The following is a 7,518-nucleotide window of genomic DNA, read 5'->3' on the forward strand; positions in this document are numbered from 1 at the left end:
ATGGGCAACAGATGCTGGCCTAGCCAGTGACACCCACATCCCGTGACAGGTTACAGGAAGCCACAAACAGCAGTGTGATGACTAGATATTCCGGTTCAGGACAGGCAGTATAAAACCACGGATACTAATCTCAAGGAGTTCCCAGGCCTGGGTGTATATGTGCAGAAATCATTGAAGGTGGCAGGACAGGTTGAGAGATTGGTTCATAAGGCACCCTGGGCTTTGTCAATAGGGGCAGAGAGTACCTAAACAAGGAGGTTATGTTGAGCTTGTATAAGACACGGGTTCAGCCCCAGCTGTGTCCAGTTCTGGGCACCAGACTTTAGGAAGGATGTGAGGGCACTGGAGAGATGGTGGAAAAGATTCACGAGAATGGTTCCAGGGATGAGGAACTTCAGTTATAAAGATAGATTGGAGAAGTTGGGCCTGTTTTCCTTGGAGAAGAGAAGGTTGAGAGGAGATTTGATAGAGGTTTTCAAAATCATGAGGTGTCTGGGCAGGGTAGATAGAGAGAAACTGTTCCCATTGGTGGAAGGATCGAGAACCAGAGGGCACAGATTCAAAGTGTTGGTAACAAAAAGAGGCAGAGGCAACATGAGGGAAAACATTTTGAGGCAGTGAGTGGTTAGGATCTGGATTGCACTGTCAAAGGAGAATTGGATCATTATCTGTAGAGAAAACCCATGCAGTCTGGGAACACTCAGACCGATAAAATCAAACACAGAACCTTCCTGAGGTATCATTTCACCTTTAATTCACATCGAAAAATCCAGTAACAGATGATCCACGATACATTAAAGAGTTTGAAATACATCGGGAAAGGGTCAGTGTAATTGTATAAAGAGTTGGATACATCGCTGTGTATTCCTAACGCTGACCCCTGGCCTCCCCTTGTCCTCTCTAACAGTCATGTGGGTGTCCACACCACACACACTGCAGCTCGCCAGTTAGGGATGGGCACAAAATGCTGGTCTTGCCAGTGATGCCCATTCCCCAGGAATGAATAATGTATATTCCAAAAAAAAAGAGACATTTTCCCAAAATTATTTTGGATTCATTCATCAAATGTGAAAATGTCCCCATCTACTGGCAAATTCGAATCATTTACCTGAGTGGAGAAGCCTTCACTGGGAGCCCAGAACTATTCACAAAGACAAGTGTGTGTGTGTGAGTGTGAGAGTGAGAGAGTGAGCGAGAGTGAGAGAGAGAGTGAGCGAGAGTGAGAGAGAGAGTGAGTGAGAGTGAGAGAGTGTGAGAGTGTGAGTGAGTGAGTGTGAGAAATCAGCACTATCCTCAAATCCTGATCACACAGAAAGTGGGAAACACTGTGTCTCTCATCTCCCACAAACCCCCCACCCGGACTAACCCAATACAGAACCCAAACAGGCAATCGCTCTCTTGTCCCAGGTAGTGATGCCCATGTCATATTGCGCTTAAAACACAAGGTTGCATTGCCCAACCATGTATCAGAGGGAGATGCAAAACCCATCCAAGTCTTCAGAAACTAGAAAGTGTAATTCCACCTCAAAACCATTTTCTTCTCCCTCTCTACCCCTAGGCTGGAGCCACAAGTAACTCCCCAAAAGTAGAAGCTCCTTCAAGACCACAGGAATGAGAGATTAATTAATACGAGCGGACAAATTTCACACAAGACCAGCCAGCACAACCTCTCTTCATCCACCAGGCGCCTGGTCATGGGATCCAATTCTCTCTGAACATCGAGTTATTCTGCTGGAGGGTGGAATGGTTTGGGTCTGGCTGGTTACCCCAGGGTTTAAGCAGTGACCATGTCAGGCTCTGCTACAAGTTACATTCTGACTTTAAAGTGCATTATTCAAGAATCGCCATTTGTTTTTATTTGAATTAAGCAGCGTTGCATCGAATTCTCACATTGCACACGGCCAGGCACAGAGTCACACTCAGGGGCTGAGGAAGGGCAAGGTCCCTGGCTCTCAGTCAAAGCGAGGGCCCATTAAAAGGCAGGACAGGGGGGCACTGTGACCTGTACAGCAGCGGGCAACACGGGGAGGAGGCTGGGGGAGAAATGAAGAGAGACTGGAGAATAAAAGAGAGGAGGAGAAAATAGTGAGGAGAAAAAGAGGGGTCAGAAAAGAGACGGGAGGAGGGGATGGGGGAAAACAGAGAGAGAGAGAGACAGAGAGAGAGTGTGAGAGAGAGAGAGTGAGAGTGAGAGTGAGAGAGAGTGAGAGTGAGAGAGAGAGAGAGTGAGAGTGAGAGTGAGAGAGAGTGAGAGTGAGAGAGAGAGAGAGCGAGAGAGAGCGCAAGAGTGGGGTGAAAGGCAGGCAAGGAGGGGAAGGAAAAAAGAACGAGGAGAGAGATTCAAGGTGTAATGGAGAAACTCTAATGCGAGGGTGCCCATCACACCTACACGGACCGCTACATACGGATAGGAAAAGGTAAAGGACAAGGCTGCAGCAGCAGAGAAAATGGTTCATCAGCATCGGCGCTAGTTACTGAAAAACCATGAGCCAGTTTAAAGACCATTCCCACAAGTACAAGAGAAAATGTATTTAAAAACCACCTCCCCTCCCACCCCACTCCCAATTTCTCAAACTTTCAACAAGTCTGACCAGGAAAAGGGGGATAATTTGGCCGGCTGTTAATCTTTGGCTGTTCAGCTGCTCTGCTTTAGGGAACATTGTTCACCGGGATCAACGTGACACCTTCGAAAGAAAAGGAGAGAGAACATTGCGAATACTCCAGAGGCTGAGATGTTGATAATGCAAAAGCCGGTCTGTCTGCAGCTGGAGGCAGAGTTTAATGTTCGGGCTCCACACAGTCTGTCTGCAGCTGGAGGCAGAGTTTAATGTTCGGGCTCCACACAGTCTGCCTGCAGCGGGAGGCAGAGTTTAATGTTCAGGCTCCACACAGTCTGTCTGCAGCTGGAGGCAGAGTTTAATGTTCGGTCTCCACACGGTCTGTCTGCAGCTGGAGGCAGAGTTTAGTATTCGGGCTCCACACGGTCTGTCTGCAGCTGGAGGCAGAGTTTAATGTTCAGGCTCCACACGCAGACCCATTGCATCCTTCACCCAGAACTTCAGCTGTTTCTGATGTTGAGGCCGCAGCGGTGTCGAGTTTCTGAAATAACCTCAAATGTGCGGTGCAGAGAATGATAAGGCAGGACATTGCTCAGCTTGGTGGGTTAGTCAGTGCATGTGGAGTATTCAAATTTCCATTGAACAGAGAGAGCTCAGCTATTGTTCATGTCAGGGAGAGAGATTCGAATCAGTAAAACACAAGGCAGCTGCCATGTTGCAGTTCCTCTGGGTAGTGCAGGGTCGAAGGGCGTGTGCCAACCTGGTGAACAACCTTTCACCTATAACCTTCTGCCTCAAAGGGTCTGCTTCACTCTGACCTTCAGCAACACACTGTCACGCAACTGGTCCTGAAGGCGCGAGAGGACCTGATCTCTCAACTTTCCATCGTCCAATAGGTTCTGTTCCAGAGATAGAAGGAATTTTAAACACAAGGATCCATTTGGTAACATGTTAAGCTAATAACAAGCCCTCAGTTTGAAAAGGAGGGAGGGGAGCCAGCAGTTTTTATGGTTTCGGTTTATAATAAATGAGTCCCGATGACACGAGGGGAACTGGTTCCAGGCTAATGATCCCTGAGTGAAACCAGTTATCAGTCACGAATCCAATGCTCGCTACACTGTTCACTCCCTCACTGCCTGGTTTCCCACCCAATAAACTCCAATTACATTCCACCAAATCGAGAATTAGGAGCAGGGGGAGGCCATTCGGCCCCTCGAGCCTGCTCTGCCATCCAAAAAGATCATGGCTGATCTGATTTTGGCCTTAACTCCACTTCCCTGCCTGCACCCACCCACCCCCACCCCCTCATAACCCTCGACTCTCTTGTCGATCAAAAGTTGGTCTACAAAGAATCTCCCCAACAGCAGCCAAACCCACCTCCCACCTCCAATCGCCCTCCCCTGCAGTCAGTAATTCAGGAACCCATTGACTGGGGTCTAGATATTTACAAATCTGAAGGGGGTGTAGGAGCAGAGGGCCCTGGGTGTATATGTGCGTGTCATGAAGCTATTAATGTATATAATATTATTAGGAAATATGTTTCTTTTAAAATATAGAGGTTTAGTCTGCGGATCTGTCCTAATTGGATTAAAGAGACCTAGCCTGGGTGCTTTGATCATGAACTCTCTCCTCCATCCCCACCCCCTTTCCAATCCCCCTTTTTTTGTACAATAATTTACACAGATTTTTCTTTTCCCACCTATTTCCATTATTTTTAAATGTATTTCCATCCATTGTTTTATCTCTACCTTTTAGCCTATTTCGATCCCTTCCCCCCACCCCACCCCCACCAGGGCTCTCTGTACCTTGCTCGTCCTGCTTTCTACCCTTAATGTCACCTATTAGCACATTTCTTAGCTAATATCACCACCGGCAACACCTCTTTGCCCTTTTGTCTGTGACATCTTTTGGTTATCTCCACCTATCACTGGCCCTCTATCCAGCTCTACTTGTCCCACCCACCCCCCTTAAACCAGCTTATATTTCACCTCTCTTCTATTTTTCCTTAGTTCTTTTGAAGAGTCATATGGACTCGAAACGTTAACTTTGTTCCTCTCCGCAGATGTTGCCAGACCTGCTGAGATTTTCCAGGCATTTTTGTTTTTGTTTTGGATTTCCAGCATCTGCAGTTTTGTGCTTTTTGCTTTATATGTACTGGTTTTGATACGTGCATTTGCACTTTTTCAATAGAGCATTAAGAAATGGGGTGAAATCTGGCACCTAGATAGCAGAGACCAAGCAACATTACCAATAAAATTGGTGCTATGAAAGGGGCTTTATTGTTAAGAGAGTTGGAGTTCAAAGAGGCTGGTTATGCAATGAGAATTTACATTCAATGAGATGTGCTGGGAATAACCGATAGCAGTTTGTGTGTGTGGGGAGAGGCAAAGAAAGATCAAAGCAGCTGCAAACCTCCAACTGATTCCACAAGAACCAAAGTGAGAGGAACTTCATTCTGAATTCATAAGGTGAAAATGCTTTTCCTGGTATTTGGTTAAGTCTATGGGTTGCTGTTGCCTTAAATGGAGTTTAGGAGTTTGTTAAAAGTAATGACAGTAGTAATTTGTAGCACATGTATATGTTTAACTTGTGTAAATTAATAAAATGTCTCATGTAATTTAATACAAAACCTCTCGAGAACTGGTGGTCTGATTCCTGAATTTAGAGTTGCATCTTAAACACACCACTGAAAAATAATAGGTTATGACAGTTGTTTAAAGTTTCCCTCTAGGATTTTTAAATAACTCAACTTTACCAATTGCTGGTTCATAACAATGCATAAGCCATTGAATGTGGCACACGGGTTGCAAGGAGGTTAATAAAGTGTACAGTATCCTAGGCGTGGAGGACAAGAGCAAGGAGGTTATGTTGAATTTGTATAAAACACTGGTTGGGCCTCAATCTGAAATATTGCGTACAGTTCTGGGCACCGTACTTTCAGGTGTGAAGGCAGTGGAGAGAGTGCAGGAAACATTCACGAGAATGGTTCCTGGGATGAGGAACTTCAGTTATGAAGATAGATTGGAAAAGTTGGGCCTGTTTTCCTTAGAGAAGGTTGAGAGGAGATTTGATGGAGGTTTTCAAAATCATGAGGGGTCTGGGCAGGGTGGGTAGAGGGAAACTGTTCCCATTGGTGGAAGGATCGAGAACCAGAGGGCACAGATTCAAGGTGTTGGTAACAAAAAGAGGCAGAGGCAACATGAGGGAAAACATTTTGAGGCAGTGAGTGGTTAGGATCTGGATTGCACTGTCAAAGGAGAATTGGATCATTATCTGTAGAGAAAAACCATGCAGTCTGGAAACACTCAGACCAATAAAATCAAATACACAACGTTCCTGAGGTATCAATTCACCTTTAATTCACATCGAAAAATCCAGTAACAGATGATCCACTATAAATTAAAGAGTTTGAAATACATCGGGAAAGGGTCAGTGTAATTGTATAAAGAGTTGGATACATCGCTGTGTATTCCTAACGCTGACCCCTGGCCTCCCCTTGTCCTCTCTAACAGTCATGTGGGTGACCATACCACACACACTGCAGCTCGCCAATTAGGGATGGGCACAAAATGCTGGTCTTGCCAGTGATGCCCATTCCCCAGGAATGAATAATGTATATTCCAAAAACAAAATGTATATTCCAAAAGAGACATTTTCCCAAAATTATTTTGGATTCATTCATCAAATGTGAAAATGTCCCCATCTACTGGCAGATTCGAATCATTTACCTGAGTGGAGAAGCCATCACTGGGACCCCAGAACTATTCACAAAGACAAGTGTGAGTGTGTGAGTGTGAGTGTGAGTGTGAGAGTGAGTGAAGTGAGTGAGTGAGTGAGTGAGTGAGTGAGTGAGTGAGTGAGTGAGTGAGTGTGAGTGTGAGAAATCAGCTCTATCCTTAAATCCTGATCACACAGAAAGTGGGAAACACTGTGTCTCTCATCTCCCACAAACCCCCCACCCGGACTAACCCAATACATAACCCAAACAGGCAATCGCCCTCTTGTCCCAGGTAGTGATGCCCATGTCATATTGCGCTTAAAACACAAGGTTGCATTGCCCAACCATGTATCAGAGGGAGATGCAAAACCCATCCAAGTCTTCAGAAACTAGAAAGTGTAATTCCACCTCAAAACCATTTTCTTCTCCCTCTCTACCCCTAGGCTGGAGCCACAAGTAACTCCCCAAAAGTAGAAGCTCCTTCAAGACCACAGGAATGAGAGATTAATTAATACGAGCGGACAAATTTCACACAAGACCAGCCAGCACAACCTCTCTTCATCCACCAGGCACCTGGTCATGGGATCCAATTCTCTCTGAACATCGAGTCATTCTGCTGGAGGGTGGAATGGTTTGGGTCTGGCTGGTTACCCCAGGGTTTAAGCAGTGACCATGTCAGGCTCTGCTACAAGTTACATTCTGACTTTAAAGGCATTATTCAAGAATCGCCATTTGTTTTTATTTGAATTAAGCAGCGTTGCATCGAATTCTCACATTGCACATGGCCAGGCACAGAGTCACACTCAGGGGGCTGAGGAAGGGCAAGGTCCCTGGCTCTAGGTCATAGCGAGGGCCCATTAAAAGGCAGGACAGGGGGGCACTGTGACCTGTACAGCAGCGGGCAACACGGGGAGGAGGGTGAGGGAGAAATGAAGAGAGGCTGGAGAAAAAAAGAGAGAGGAGAAAAAAGTGGGGAGAAAAAGAGGGGTCAGAAAAGAGACAGGAGGAGGGGGTGGGGGTGAAGAGAGAAAGAGAGAGAAAGAGAGAGAGAGAGAGAGAGAGAGAGAGAGAGTGTGAGAGGGAGAGAGTGAGAGTGAGAGTGAGAGTGAGAGTGAGAGAGAGAGTGTGAGAGAGAGTGTGAGAGAGAGTGTGAGAGAGAGTGTGAGAGAGAGAGAGAAATAGAGGGGTGAAAGATGTGCAAGGAGGGGAAAGGAAAAGGAACGAGGAGAGAGAGAGTCAAGG

The sequence above is a fragment of the Cetorhinus maximus genome, unplaced genomic scaffold (genome assembly GCF_964194155.1).
Source record: "Cetorhinus maximus unplaced genomic scaffold, sCetMax3.hap1.1 HAP1_SCAFFOLD_868, whole genome shotgun sequence".
In the NCBI taxonomy this organism is placed as follows: Eukaryota; Metazoa; Chordata; class Chondrichthyes; order Lamniformes; family Cetorhinidae; genus Cetorhinus; species Cetorhinus maximus.